Raw genomic sequence first — 16918 nt, 5'->3', positions numbered from 1 at the left:
TTAACTCTAATGTACTAACTAGTATTCTGAATTTTAACACTCAACGTTATACTTATTAGTTTCCAATTTAACTAAAAAGTATCAAAACTGATGTTAGAACATATAAATTATGTGAGCTTAAGTTAAACCTCACAAAATAATGTTAAAACATTAAATTTGTGCTCAATTCACACAATGCAAAACTTTTAAAACTAAAAAAGTCACTTCCTTATTTCATAATTGTTACATGCTAATAATTGATACGTATAAAAATGGCTATTAAAACGAAAAAAAAAAAAAGCCAAAACTAACAAGTATTTCAGTTTAGTTTTATGCAACAGTTTAAAAAACTTTAAATGTTAACAATAACTTTCACAACAAATTTATACGTATTGAGTTAAACAAACGTTATACATAAAATAAAAAAATAGGAGACATAAAATCTCAAAAAAATATTAAAAATGCTTTTACTATCTTATTAGTTTGTTCAAAAGTAGATATGTACAAAAAAAAACTCCGTCTTTACTCAAAAAGTCTATATACATACTTTTGGTATTTAGATTCGAAATGTAAATAAAAATAAAAATTTGTTAATGAAAAAAAAAACTAGTTTGTGATCAAATCATAACTTTAATTTTCTTAATTGTAGCTTAGTTTTGATTTTTTTAATAAATAAATAAAAAATAAGTAGTACTGTCAATAAATTATTGTATATTTTACTTTATAGTTAGATATTTTAAGAAACGACAATACCGTGATTTCTAAAACCTCATAACAAATAAAAATTAAATAAGATTTTTGAACCAAATTAATTCGATTTAAAAAATATTTTAACAGCCTTAAAAGTTGCTTTATATTTATAAATAGTATTTACTTCAGTATTTTACTTTAGTCTTCCGTCCATTTTAATTAAAATATATGATGTGTAATTAATTTGATAATCTGATTCAATAATTTAGTTATACAGCATGTTTCTTAGCTAATTGAAAAATAAGTATTAGTCTTTAATTCACCTCTTCTTTTAATATACTATTTTAATTGTTTTTAAACGTTTGTATGATGTAAACTACTCATTTATATTTTCTGAAACTACACTTTTAAAGAACTAAGTTTAAGCAAAAAAAATCTATCATTATTTAAAGTTTAAAGATATTTTGGTTTTTATTTTAAACTTTTTCTTCTTTAAAGATCTGCTTTAAATTACACGTTTAAACATTGTCGCTGCATTCGCTAATTAATTTCAAAACCTTATAAGTTCTCTATAATGCTATGATATAATAGACTGCTACATTATATGAATTTGAATATATGTAATATAAAGTCATTAATTTTTAAAATAAGTGTTTAGTTAATATTTAGAAAAACTATAGTTTTATTACTAATATAAAATTAAAAAAGAAAGAAAAAAATGTATACGACTAAAAACACTGTATATATCAACTATGAATACTTTGTTAACTTTAGGTAGTTTCTAAATTTAAAAAGTCTTTAAAGTATAATTTTATCGCATCTTGTTTTACAAGTTAGATATATATTATATATAAATAATCTCTAGCTTTGAAATTTTACTAAATGATAGGTTTACGCTAAAAATACAAAACATTTTACCTTGATGCATAAAAAACTACTCAAGCATCACTACAAACTTTTGAAAATATAAATATTTATATTATTTCTTTAAATCACAAACATTTTACTAAAACTTCAAAACATTAGATATTTTGTTCTTATAGTTAATGTTTAGTTTACAAAATAAAAACTTTAAAAACTTCTAAAATAAAAGCACTACTTATATATACTTTTTTTTATAAATATCAAAAAATAAGAAATAATCAAATAACTGTTCAAAAATATATAGATTTAATCGTTTGCTAACAAAAGATCCTAGTGAAACAACTTCACTGGAATATAAATAAAAACAAATTGTACAGTAATCTTCCTTTATTGTACCAACATAATATTTTTTTTACAGAACCCAGTTGAAGTGTGTTGATGCGTTAACACACAGAAAAATATGTTGCTACAATAAAGGAAGATTAATGTACAATTTGAAATAATCAAATAGAAATCTATAAAACATTGTTTTAAATTAAGAAATAATGAATTCTGTTTTTTCTAAGTTAGTTTTTTAAAAGTCTTCATATTAGTATTTTAAGAGAAGTAAATTTAAATATGACTGGTTTTAATTGCTAGATATGCTTAAAGTAATGTTATTTTTATTAAACAAGAGTTTTAGAATATTTACATTTAAAAGACAAATAAGTTTTCTTATTTAAATTGTATCATGAAATTCACTTACCTAAAAAAAATCAATGTACATAGGTTTTATTTTTAATGACCAAGATTTTGTGTATTAATAATATTTTTTCTAAAATTTTATAAAAACTTCATTTAGATAACACGAAAATATTAAATAACGTTTAAATTATAGTCAACTGAAAAATAAATAAAATGTTAAAAATATTTTTGTATCATTAATATTTGAAAAAATATATACGTAAACTTTTGCTTTAAATTAAGATAATAATAAGTCTTTATAACTTAAACCAAATAAAGTTAATTTGTTATTATGAACTACAAAAGAAAACACAATAAACATTTTTACAAACTTCATTTAAAAGTAAAGCGTTTTTCATTACAAGTTAACAAAATAACTTTACAATATATATTTTTTAGTCTTGATGTTTTGATTTAATGTTTACAATTTTATCATGTTCTTTAATACTCTTTATTAGAAAAATAAATGTACTCATTATTGAAAAAAAAAACATGTGCTGAGTCTAAAATAAATTCTATTATGGACCTTTTTTTTTAATCGTATCTAAAAGTTTTACTTTGAAAGTTTTAAAAAGAAAGCTGAAATAAATAAAATTTATTTTTACTTTGAAATATTTTTTACACACACTTTTATTAGATCTTTCAGAGGAATTACAAATGTTTAATTTATCTTACAAATTATTAATATGTACTGAATTCAGTATTTTATTTAACATTACAAACAACTTAGAAACATACAAAAAAACACTAATGATCAAATAAAGTGAGTTTAACATAAACAGCTAAGTTAATTTATTTTTAATTAATCTGTCTTAACCTTAAAGAATTTAAGTATGAAAACAAAGTTACGCTTGTAAAAATTTATTGTGGTAAAATGCATAAAAAAAAACTAGTTTTCGAAAATTCCCGCACAATATCTAATGAAAAAACCAAATTGTTTATATTTTTCAAACAATAAACACTTTAAACTCAAAATAAAACATGTTTTTTTTTGCTTTGCAAAAATTAATCACACTTTTGTTAACTTAGTAAAAAATGATTAATAAAATTTTAGATAAAAAAATCTATAAATTATTTTTCAATTATAACTAATCGATCATAAAATTGTTTAAAAAATAATTTTAAAGGGATTAAATCATTTGTTTTGGTATTATTAAAAAACGAAGTAATAAAATGTTTATGAAATCATTCAAACTTGTTTTAAAGATTAATTTTTAAACAAAACTGTTCATATAAGCTCGTAACTTATTCTTCTAATCAATAAATTTAGTTTATATTTTGTAGTTCTATTTTTAACTTTTCTATTAAATTACTTTGCTTTTTATACTTGTTTGTCAAATTAACTTAAAAAGTATATACAATAGTTCTGCACATACATAATTGTCAAATAAACTATGGAAAAAGTTATTGTTATTAAAAAAAATATAAAACTCGTTTAGGCCGGAGGCACTTTGTATTATTCTTTAAACTTAATCATTCATAATAAATTTTATTTCTTAGAACTTCGTTGACAAAAACTAAAGCAAAATCACATTGTCTATTCGTCTAAAGTTCTTTTTATTCTTTTAACCTAAATTGTACAAATCCTACAGATTAAAATAAAATTCTATGAGTTCTATTAACTTTTTTTTTTCATTTACTTTAAAATAAAGTTACTTTGGTATACACTAAACATTTTTCTAAATAGATACATTTTTTATTTAAAGTAACTCAAACACAGGTGTTACAAAATTTAAACAGTGTTTTTAATTTAAACTAACAAGATAAATTTTTACGATAATTAAAAAGATATCGAAGTAAAAGTATGGTAAGATAACTTAAGTAATGGAATTTTAAAAGAACATTTGTGCTAAACTTTACAATTTATTTACTCTAAAAAATTTACTGTATTAGCTTTTGTAAAGTTAAAAGTTTTTAATGGGTAGTTTTTTCATTTAAACGTTTTTATATTGTAGCAACTTAAACTGTTACTAAGTTGTAGTAAAAATAAAATTTCAACACGCTAGCTAAACGAAAATACGAAAATAGTTATTCAAATATTAATTAAACTTAATATAATTATATAAATTTAACTTCTATACAAATATTTTTTAAGAGTTTCATTATAAAAAATGTTTCACCCAACTCGAGAGTTTATGTTTTATCTAAGTTATTATTTAAATAGAATTCTATCAAATTTCTTTAAAAAAAAGTAAATACAAAAAGTATTATTTAATTTACATTTTATTTTATTAAATCAAATTTCATTCTAAAAAACACTAACATTTTTATTAGAGCTAATGATTTTTATCGCATTACTCTAGTAACATCTATGACATTAAACTGTAATAATCATGTCAGAACCACAAAATTTCATAGATCATCTTTTAGAAGTTTTTAAAAACTAAAAGCACTTCATTGAAAACTATTAGTTCAAATTTACCTTACAATGGATAACAAAGTAATAGCATAGCATCTTTTATACGAAACGGTCATATAAACCTATAGTTTTTTAGTATAATACAATAAACATTTAGTTTTAAATCAAAGTGTCGAGCGCTATCGACGAAAACTTAAAAAAAACTATATATATATATTTCATTAGTGATTTTGTTTTGTGCTTTATTTTAAACTTGTTTTGAAGCTGATGAGTGAATAGTCACAAAACTCGAGTCCTTTGAGTTTTGCATCTTTAAATAAACCTTTTTTATAATAAAGCCCTCAAGGTGGGCTCAGTGTGAAAAATTTAATTTATTAAGTTAAATAACTTAATTCTATATATATATATATTTATAGTTCCTTGCAATTTATTGAACTCAATAAAAATAGGACAAGTGTTTTATAAATCAAAATGCGTCATCCTCAGCTGTTAAAGTTTGAATTTAATTGTACTGCGCTTTACATGAATACACAAGTTACAATGTTAAGTACTTTTAATAGCTGAGGATTAAAAAATTTAGCTTTATAAAACATATGTACTGCTTTTTATTCTTACTCGACAATTTGCAAAAAAAAATTGAAAAGGCCTTCAAATGGGCTCTGTGCAAGTTGATTTATTTTTTTTAACTATATTCTTTTCTACATATGTATATATATATACCTAAATTGATATTAAAAAAGGCATTTATGAATTAATTAGTGTGTTTAAACGAGAGAACTAGATCATTATAGCCCATATATTACAACATCTGATTGTATGTTGTAGCGACAAAAATAATTACTCTAACTTTTACTAAAAATGTTATAACAGTTTGCTAAAAACTTTAAAACAAAAAATATATAGGGTATTAATAAACAAAAGAAATATAAGACAACGTTTCTATTTTACTTTATGTTTCATTATAGCTTTTTGTATATATATTTTTTTTTCAAGCACATTTGATGTTCAAAAATATTAATTATTCTTTTACTTTTTACTGTGTGTGAATAGACAAATGTAACCATTTAAAAACCCTATTTAATTTATTTATACTTTTTTTTTATTTAACAAGAAAACAAATATTTCACAGTAACTTACATTAATTTTTTAAGTTTTTGATTTTAAAATAATAAAATGTTTCGTTAACCTTAATAAAACGTTTTGTTTAATAGAGTTTTACTTTTAAAGATAAATAATTTCCAGCTGTCGTTTTGTAAAATTAGTTTTATCTGTATTAAAAACCAATTAGTATAAATACACTTATTATCATTAAATAATATATCTAAATAAAAAACATTAAATACTTAAAGTAAAAATTTAACATTCAGTAAAAATATAAAACACATTTAACAAAAAAAAAATTTAAAATTTGGAAAACAAGTGTTAAAATAATATTATTATTTGTGTGTTTAAAATTTCAAAATATTTTAGTTATTTTAAGGGAAAAATCGGAAATGAACTTTTAATAAACCTATAATAACTTTTTGTGCTAAAGTATAAAACTTTATTATTTAGAATTTTCAGCAGTCTATTTGACTATTTATTTTTCATTACTATAAAACATAAAGTTTTAATAAGATCAGTCGAAGTAAATTTATAAAGTTCTTAACTTTAATCATAAACTAAGCTTTTAGTATTTTTAAGGACTTCAAGACACGATTATCTATAATAAATAATATTTTTGTTTCATTCAAGTTCGTTTTTTTTGTAAGTCAAAGTACTATATCGTGTAATCTTTAGAAACCGTTTAAAAATTCATGCGTTTCTTACAATTTCAGAAACATAAGTTAAACAGGAAATTATCTTTACTTTATTATAAGTTAAAAAAGAAAGTTTAAATAAATATTTTAAATCCTCTAATTAATTTACTTTTTCTAACGCTACAAAAGTAGTTTTGCTTGTTTTGTTTACACTATAAAAATAATATTAATTATAGTCAATTTTTTGATTTTACTAACTAGTTGTTTCATAATATTTTAAGTGACCCTTTAGCCCTTATCTATTAATCAAATTGAAAATTGGCTAGGTTATGTGTTCTTAATCTACCTTAAACTACTCAAATAAAAATTATAAACAAACTTTTAGCCACTACGGTTTGCTACCAAAAACCGATCTTATACGATGAATTTATTTATTTTTAATCAAGCATTATTCTAACTTATACTTCTTATTTTTATTTTTTACTTAGCTTCAAAAACAAGCAATACATTTTTTATTCTAGTTTTTTATCATGTTCAGTATTTGTGGTGTACGACTCGATAACCGATAGCCTCCTTCGTACACTAGGTTCTTTAGACCAAAATTTTTGAAGACTTTTTTTTATCGTTGAATAAACAATAATATCAGGTTGTGATAAAAGAGATTTTTTTTTTTCGGTATGGTTCAAAAATTATTCCTAATATCTTTTTTCAGGTATTAACCTAAAATAAAAAATTTATATATTACTTAAAAAGAAATCTAATTAATATAAAAGTTGAGAAAAATTAAACAACAACTTTTTTTTAGTTTTTTATTGTAAAACTAAGTAGTTAATAGTATTACAGAGTCTAAAAAAAGTATTAATATGTTTTTTGAACACTAATTAATAATTCGTAAGACTTGTATTTTTCTTTTAAAACCGATAAAATAAAAAATTAAATGCTCATCTCAAATAGTGTTTTTTTAAATTTTAAAATATTTACCGAAATTTCAATCTTTTTAAACTTACAATTTTTAATAAAAGTTTGCCTGATATATTTTTTAAACATTGCATTACAAATAGAAACAAAAATAGAAAGACTTATATATAAAGCGTTCTATAATTAGATTTATATGTCGTTTAGTTCAAACTATCGATAACTGCTAAATCAACTTATATCTATTAAATTATTATTCCTCATCTAAAATATTAGTGAAAATTATAACTTTAGTAGTAAATACTACTGACAAGTATACCATTTTTTAATAGTTTTAAAGACTTTAAGAACAAAACTAAATTTACTTTTATAAAAGCAAAATTTAGTACTACCTAATAAAATGTGTATTTAGCTTATATAAAAACTTTAAGTTAAACAAAAGCTCAAGCTGACAATATAAATACTTTTTTTAGTCTAAAATCATAAACTTTTCTTTCTATATTAAAGTAGTGATAAGTATTTATATCTACTAGTTATATGTATTAAAACTGAATTGTGTATACTACAACTAGTAGGTTAATAAAAAATATTTACTGAATAGTTTTTTTTTATGTTTTCTTGCTAGTTTAAATGAAAACTGCATGATCTAAACCTTTATAGTATACTTTTAATTACTAAAAATAATTTTGAGTTTAAATATTGTGAAAACTAATTTTTAGCTAACAACGAAGCTAACTTAAATATTTTTTTTTATACAAAACTATATTGAATGATTAAAAATATTGAAACACTAAAAAAACTGTAAGTTGTAACCTTGTTTTGAAATGCTGAAAAACATTACTAGGTTGTTGTACCGTTTTAAAAACTATAATCTGATTTGTTTAGGTTAAGTATCGCTTAAAATCTCACCTTGCATTTTTCCGCGTAAAAAGGAGATAAAAATCTTAAAATAGTTTTAAAATTTTTGTAGTTGTAATTTGTCTTTCTACATACTTTCATTAATAATGTAAACCGTTTTTTGACTTTTATTAGTAAATGTTTTTTTTTGAGAACTTAACAGAACTAGATGCGTGTTCATTTTAAATGTTTCTTATGAAGTTTAAAATGTTTTTTAAATGCATAAATTGGATTATTTTGTTTTTAAAAGGTTTTTGTAAATTATAAGTTTAAAAAAAATTAAAAACTTTAGATTTTTAGCTTAAGGTAACTTAAATTAAACTTGCATTTTTGTAAATTTTGAAGTTCTATATCAAATACTTGACCAAAGTATTGCAAAAAGTAAACTTAAATATTCTCTTTTTATTCTAAAAAATAGATAAAAGATACAAAAGTGAAGTAATATTTTCTGAGTTAGAGTACTTAAACCTTATAAAAAACCTCTTTTAAAAAGTAAAAAAATGAAAAAAAAATTGCTTCTAATGAGAGTTTTTTTCTATAAATTATATGAATTTTTTAAATAAAAACAATACAAAGATATACATTATAGTATACAAACAAAACGTTACTTGTTAATTTCTACCTTAAAACAACTTTAGTATTTTGATCGTTCATATCAGTTTAACAAAAACTCTACTTTCAAAACTTTTTTTTGCTGTTGACCAGCAATTAACTTTTATTAACAAAATTAACAAGTTAGTTCTTACAATTTGGATTATTTACATGATTGTACGTTTTGTCCTCTAGGTTTTTCAAATATTTTTCCATTTTCTACTATTTTTACCAAGTTATACTATAATAATAGTTTTTAAATCAAAGCAATAATGAACTTTAAGGGCAATTTTATTGGAAATATTAAATATATGTTTTAAATATACTCCGATCACAACCAAAAAAGTTTTAAAATCATTCATACAGTTAGTAATTATTATAGCTTGTTTTGATCTTATTCAAGTTTAACTTTCTTCACTTCATCATACATAACTAAACACTTTAAAAGCAATTTAAATTTAAAATTAATTAACTGATTCAGACTTTACTTTAATAATATAAAAGCAATTAGAGTATTTCGTTCTGATTTGTTTATGTTTATTTAATCGTTTTTTTTTTCTCTAAAGTTTAAATCTTAAGTTGAAACGCAATTTTTTTTTCATATTTTCTAAATATTAAAAAACATATTTTTGTATGATTTACTTTTATCTTTTATATGGAATACAGTAACAAACGTATTTAGAGATACGAAACGTCAATTACTATAATTAGTATAAAAAAATATAAGGAAACATTTGACAAATTACAAACAATATATATTTTAGCTTAGCTATTCTTGTGTTTACCACTAAAAATTAGCATACTAATTAAATAAACATATATTTTTCACATAGAATTTTCTTTTAGTAATTACAAATAAGTAGGTAAGCATTATGTAGATAAATTAGCTAGTGAAAAAAATTAGTTGTTTAAAAGATTTATGTTTTATAATAACAAAAATCTATCTGATCATTACGATCTACTAACATTTCGGATTTAAACTAGTAAACGTAAAGTAATTTGCTTTTTATTATTTCACGCAATACAATTCAACTATATATAAATGCTGAGATAAGTTTATTTAAAAACAGATAAACAGGATAAGTAGCGTTTTATTGAACTTTTAAAGTGAAAAAATAACGAATTATATGTTATTCTTTTTATTTTATACACTGTTATAATTTTTAACCTACTTAAGCATGTTTAAGCAAACAGTTTGTCAATATTTACCTTAAAACTAAATTATCTATTATTTATTTTTATAGTTTATCATTAACAAAACAATGTTTCGTTAATAATAAACTGTAAAAATAAATAATATATATAAATCTCCTTAAAACTATTGAATCGAGAACTTTGAATTGTTTGATTTGAAACAAATTGCAATATCAAAACTAAATTAATACTTACAACAAAAAAAAATTGTTATGTTATACTTAAAAATATTTTTTTAAACCTTTGCTAAAAATATCTTATAGTTCAAAGTTTATTAAATTGCAGAATAAAAAGAGTAAAGCATATGCATAAGTAAGTGATTTATTAGCAGCTAGTTGATGCTGCTTCTAAACAATAAAAGTAGTTTTTTTTATGTTCAACACATAAAATATTCAGCTATTTTTATCTCTGATCTTGAGCTTTTCATGACATGTTTAAGTTTTAGCTATTAGCCAAAATTTGTTTTCTTTTATTTTGTGTAAATAAAGTAATGAACTTCTATAAGTGTCAAAGAAAGGCTCTTTTAATAAAAAATAACCTCAGTTTCTTAATTAATAATCTACTCTGAGTTCTGAGTTTAATAAAGATTACTTATAATCTAAATAAAAGCTATATTAGAAGTTAATACAAGTTTAATTCTTATTAACTTTAAATAATTTTCAATAACAAGTTCTACAACTAAGTATCAAATGTGAAGAAAATGACTTTTACATTTTACTTTTGTAAATAATGAAACTGAAAAAAAAATCTATCAAGTTCGTGTTTATTTAGTTCGTTGCTTTAAAAATAAAATAATTTTGCTCAACTAATTTTAGAAAATACTAAGCTAAAAAATTCAACAATATAATTGTTATTAAGCAACAAAAAAAAAATTATTAAGTAAATAAAAAACATTTGTGTATCTGTTTCAATAAAATACTTAAAATCATTAAGTAAAATTTTAACCATAAACAGCTTTACCGTTTTTCATACTTTTCTTCCTGCTTTCGTTTTTTTTTTTTCGACAGTTAATTTATTCTACTAAAATTACAAATGGTATATGTAGCAAAAATAAATATACGCTCCGAAGACTAAACAATATAAAAACTAACACAGTAAAGTTTATTTTTTAGTAAGTACAAGTTATATTTAAGAATTGCTAAAAGAGTTAATAACAAACTAAGGACAATAATAAAACAGTTTTTTGTCAGTTTATACTGAAAAACGACCAAACAGAATGAAATAAGCTCGTATATAGAACAAGTTCTTTATTGTTCAAACAGGCGTAACTTAAACTTTACTTTTGTTAAAACGAACAACAAATATTTAGAAGTAGAAATACCTGGTGTATTTTTAAAGATGTCATCACAGGAGATCTAAGTATAAAAAGTTCATTCGATATTCATTAATAGTGTAGTTTACATCTTTAATGTTACACAGTGATACAAAATCTGAAATTTAAAATGATTAAACGAAAAGATAAATATAACTGAGGTTTTATTAAATGTTTGAAAGTAGTTTTTGAAATACAAATTGTAATCAAAACTTTTTTTAATGTCTAATAACTATGGCAAATATGAATAATTCATATGCTAAATGACAAGTTTTTTAATCCATATAAATCAATTGTATTATATGTTTCGATTTTTTGAAAACAAATATAAAGATGTCAACTTCAAAAGGAGAATTAATATAGTTTATTTTTTCAAGACTTTAATTAGTGAATTAAGTTTCGGTCAAAGACCTCGTCAGTACTAATATAAAATCTTATTCAAATAGAATTTATAAATGAGTGATGTGAGTATAAAGTGAGTGAAATATTTTAAGACTAATGTACTAACTCTTTTCATTTTAAAGTGATAAAACAAAATACATATAAATACTAATACATAAAGATTTAACAACAAACAAAACTACTTATAAACAAACTTTGTGTTAAAAATAACTTATTGTAACATAAATGAGAAATATGTATATTAAGAAGTGCTCAATGTTAAAATTTACAGATAATAATTAAAACTAGGTTTCAACTAGTAAATTCGAACTTAAAACTAATATTTCGTCAAGTTTATAAATTAAGCAATGTTGACACGATTAAACTTTTTTATTAAGAAAATTCCAAATCAACAACTTGAATCGGTCGAGTTTTTCAAAAATACCTGTACCTCAAAACCCCTTCAAAAACAACAAGATAGCCTAAAATGTATTTAAGGTTTATTGTTAGTTATTACATGTAACTAAAAACCTTTTTACTAAAGAAATTTAAACGAAGAAAAAACATGGTCAGTTTGTGGCTTAAATACAAAACTTTGGTAAATTTTATTCACTTTAACATATTCAAAAATTAAGTTAATTAAAAATTAATTATAAAACTAATAAATGGTACAAAAACTGTAACATGAATTTCAAACAATTGTACATGGTTCTAATAAACGTTTTGTTTATTTATGTTTGTAATGTTATAATATTGTTAATTTTTGAACTGAAAAGTTTTTTAGTATGACCTGGTGTACGACATAACCTTTTGGACATGGAGTAATAGTCTACTGATAAAGTTTAGTGTCATTTTTGGGACAAAAAAAAAACATTTATTAATATTGTTATCATTATTAGTTAGTTTATAGTGTATTGCCATTGTAATATAGCATATCAAAGGAATGCTCACAAACACTTTAGGTTTTTTTTGCAATTTTGAATTCTTTTTACTTCTTTTTACTTCGTGCGTACTTTTGTTATAGTTTATTGAACGACAAAAAAAAAGGAGCTAGAAATATTTGGTACACAAAGAACCTTTCAGTTATTGAGACGCACACCACGAATATTTTTTAACGTTTTGTCCAGGACTTTTATCTTAGAAATCAATAATTAACTTTTTTTCTTTCTACTATATACCAACAATTATTTTAAGCTTCCATATTTCTTAAACAAAATACGTTGCTCTAAATTTCAGTTAAATAATTAAATTTTAAGTTACATAAAATGTTTATTCCTAATACTTTTTAGTAGTTATGTAAAAGTTTTTAATTTTTGTCGTTATTTACATCTCATAATTTATACTTTGTTGTTATCAAAGGCTTTTACGACTAAAAAGAAGTAATTAACTTTAAAAAATAGTTTCTCTATAATCAAATGTTCGCTTAGATTAAGTAGCTAATTTTTTGGAAAGCTTTAATATTTTTCATTTATTAGTACAAAATACTTATCAATTTAATTTTGTTCACTTTTATCAAAATTAAACATTGTCGCTAAGAAAAAAACTACTAAAACTCAAACTAAATCGTAGGTTTTTAATTTATATAATGTTCTGCTGTATTTCATGGTGAAAATTAAATAAAAAATGTAAAAACTAGTTTTAATTAATGTTAGTCTACCACTATTTACTTATTACTATTTGTAGATATACATTCTGTGTTTATTTATTCAATTTAAATTTGTTTAACATACTTTTTTTAATTTTCTTGTAGAAAAACTTTTTTTATTCAAAAATTTTTAAAGGTAGATTAAAAAGAAAATTAAATAAAAGTTCAAAACTTCGATTTGTATAATACAAAATGATTACAACAAATTAGGAAAGAAAATAATCAATAGCTTTACTTTGTCTATATGTAAAAATACTTAAAATAACTATAATTAATAACGTCTTATAGATTTAAAACTCAGCATTAGTTTCTTTCAAGAAATTTTATAAAGTAATATAGGTCCTTTAAAAAATCGTCTTACCTCAATAATTTATATTTAATGCAACTTGTAAAAAAAATATGTGTTTTTTTTGCAAATATATTTCTTGAGGCTTTGTGTTGCTTTTGTTATATAACGAGTCCATCCTTTTTGTCTAGTTATATTTTTAAGCTAAGTTTAAACAATAAACACTTTTATAGTAAATACGATATAAAATACAAGCTGATACTTATGGGAACCGATCAGTTCCAACCAGCGGTCAATTCCCATTCGATCAAATCAGAGAACCGCTTACCGATCAAGTGTAGGGGTTAGGGGTAACAGCAGTAATCAAAAATAGATAATATATAAAAAAAACATATATTTATATATATAAAATAAACAAATTACGAAGAAAAAAAATTAGGTGGAAATTGCATGTTTACTGATGATTATACAACCTATTAACTGTTTACAAGAATGATTCAGATTGGATCATATAAAGTGTTCCAAGTCGGACTCCGGGATTTTTTACTAAAAATCCGATTAAAAATATTTGAAATAAGCTTTATGCATTAATATTTTTGTATTCCTTAAGTAAGTAATTATTAATACTTTCGTTTTTGAAGCTAGTGATTCTTGGTTAGGAAATTAATATTTGACATTGGTTCAAGTCAAGGTTCTAGCTGTTTTCTTTACACTTATATGATATTTTAGAAAGTTAGTAGACTATTTTATTTATTAGTTAAACACATTTTTTGCCAAGTCGTCGTAATAATTTGGTTTAAAATGTATGACAATTGAATATTTAGTTCAGCTGACTAATTAAAAACATTATTAGTTGCATTTAAACTTTTTTTTGTTGTAAAGAATTATACTTTGACTTTTTTTGATTATTTTGTTATCGTTAGTTTCAAATTAAAAAGTAGTTTAACTTTGTAAGAACATAAAAATTTACAATCATTTTTAGAATTCATAAAAAATTAGCACTAAGAACTTTTATAGAAATTATAACGAATTATGATTGAGTTTATACTTTCAAGTTAATTAACAAGCATTTGAGACATACAAATTTATGATCGAGTAGTATATTGTTAAATATATCTCATTATTGTTACAATAGTTGAGTAGCCCGATCATAAAATGTGTTCCTTTACATTAGGACCATTTACATTAGCGTCCAGTTTTTTTTTTAATTTAATTTTTTGTTTTATATGAAACTAAATAAAAAAATTCTAAATTTTTTTTACAAATGTTAAATATTTTTTAATTAAACAAAAACTCTTTTTTACTTATTAAGATGGGTTGATAACAATTAAAAGCTTTGTCAATTCACCTCAACTAAACACCATAATACCAATTACTTTTATTAAAATATATGGTTTTTCAGAATAACTTCAAATTACTTTAGCTTCGGTAAAAAAAATTCGTTATAACAATTCAAATATTGAGAAATATTTGATTTGAATATTTTTTTTTGGAAAATATGTGTTTGTTAACTTTTTTAATGTTTAAAAGCTATTGTATTCCAAGGAGTATCGTAATTTACTATTTTATACATAACCTAAAAGTATAAACTACAATTCAAATTTTAAACTAAAGAAAAAATTAATCTTACTTCAATGATATTATTCAACTTTTTCGAGCTCAATCCAAATTTGTAGACCTCTCATTTTTTTTTTTAATCTATAAGTTAACCAGGAGTCTATTTGATTTAACTATTAATTTATTTTATCCTGAAGTCTTTCTTTAATAGTGATTCAAAGTTAAAATATTGTACTTTTTTAAATACAAGAGATTTTTTTCACAAAAAACTTTCCTTTTCTATTATGAATGCAAAGGAAAAAATTCTTCCTTCTTCTTTTTTATTCAATTTTACGGACACTCAACATTTTTTTTCAAAAAGTTAAATGACATCTTCTCCAAAATTTTTATAATATTTCAAAATTTTTGTGCACCAACTTAACTTATCTAAACACATTTTCATTATTAACAAAAATAAATAATTTTAAGTTATAAAATCAAATTATTTGAGGCGTATTTTGCATATTAAACTATCTTATTTACTCTTTTACTTTGATCACGTACCAAAAGTAGCTTGGGCTACCTAAAGTCGTTAGCTTGATAAAAACTATTCAAAAATATAAATATAAGCTTTTGCTAACAAAAGATCCTAGCGAAACAAGTTCACTGGAATAAATAATAAAAATAAATTATACAGTATCCTTTCTTTACTACACTAACACATGTTGCTGTGTGCTAATGGATTAACACACTTCAAAGGAGCTATGAAATCAAGGAAGTTTAGTTTAATAAAAATAAATCTTGCTTTCAGAACATAAGTCACATTAGTGTTTTAATTATTATTATGCTTTTAAATTAAAGTTTGTTTATTTCAAAGTAAATATGTGTTGAAAAATTTTTTGTCAAAGACGAAAATAGTACATAGCTTTAAAAATGTAGCACTATACGAATTAAAAAAAATGTATTACAAACATTATAACTTTGAATAATTTAAGATTATATTTTTGAAACAATATTTCACTAAAAAAAAGTTATCATCAGTTTATAATAATTCTTTTTCGAATCTATTACAGAAATTAATAAAAAAAGATAATAAATACTAGAGTATATTTAGATGTAGCTAAATAACTAAAAACATAATTATCCAGGTCAGGGTTGCTAAAGCTCATTTTCATGATCTCCCCCTCAAAAATGATGTATAAGATATGGGAACGGGTCACTTTTGCACGAGGGGACACTTGTACACGAAGGGTCACTTTTGCACGAAGAGTCACTTTTGCACGGCGACTCTTTAGCACGAGGGGACACTTTTGCACACAGGGTCACTTTTGCACGAGCGTCACTTTAGCACGAGGGGACACTTTTGAACGGTCGTCACTTTTGCACGGCGTCACTTTTGCACGACGACATTTTTAGACGTCAAAAATTTTGCACGACGTTACATTTGCATGGCGACATTTTTGCAAAGCGTCACTTTCGCACAGCGTTATATTTTCACGGCTATACTTATGAACTGCAAAAATTTTAAACATTCAGTCAATTTTGAACGGAACTTCACTTTTCCACGCTTCTAATTTTTATTTTCTCATATAGAAATTTAAATATTTTTTTTGTCAACTTAAATAATATTCGCTTTTAAACGAAAGTTGTTTTGAATGAACAAAATGTGGTAGTTTTTTAATTAAATTTTAATGTTAAGTTTTTATAAATTTATTTTTTTAAGAATTTATTTTACAAACTAAGTTTTGGTCAAAGACCTTGTAAGTGCTTAAATGACGTTCTTAAATAAATGTTTTTATATGAAGCT

Source organism: Thalia democratica, chromosome 8, assembly GCF_965202585.1.
Source record: "Thalia democratica chromosome 8, ktThaDemo2.hap1.1, whole genome shotgun sequence".
Lineage (NCBI taxonomy): Eukaryota > Metazoa > Chordata > Thaliacea > Salpida > Salpidae > Thalia > Thalia democratica.
Note: the sequence above shows the minus strand (reverse complement) of the source record.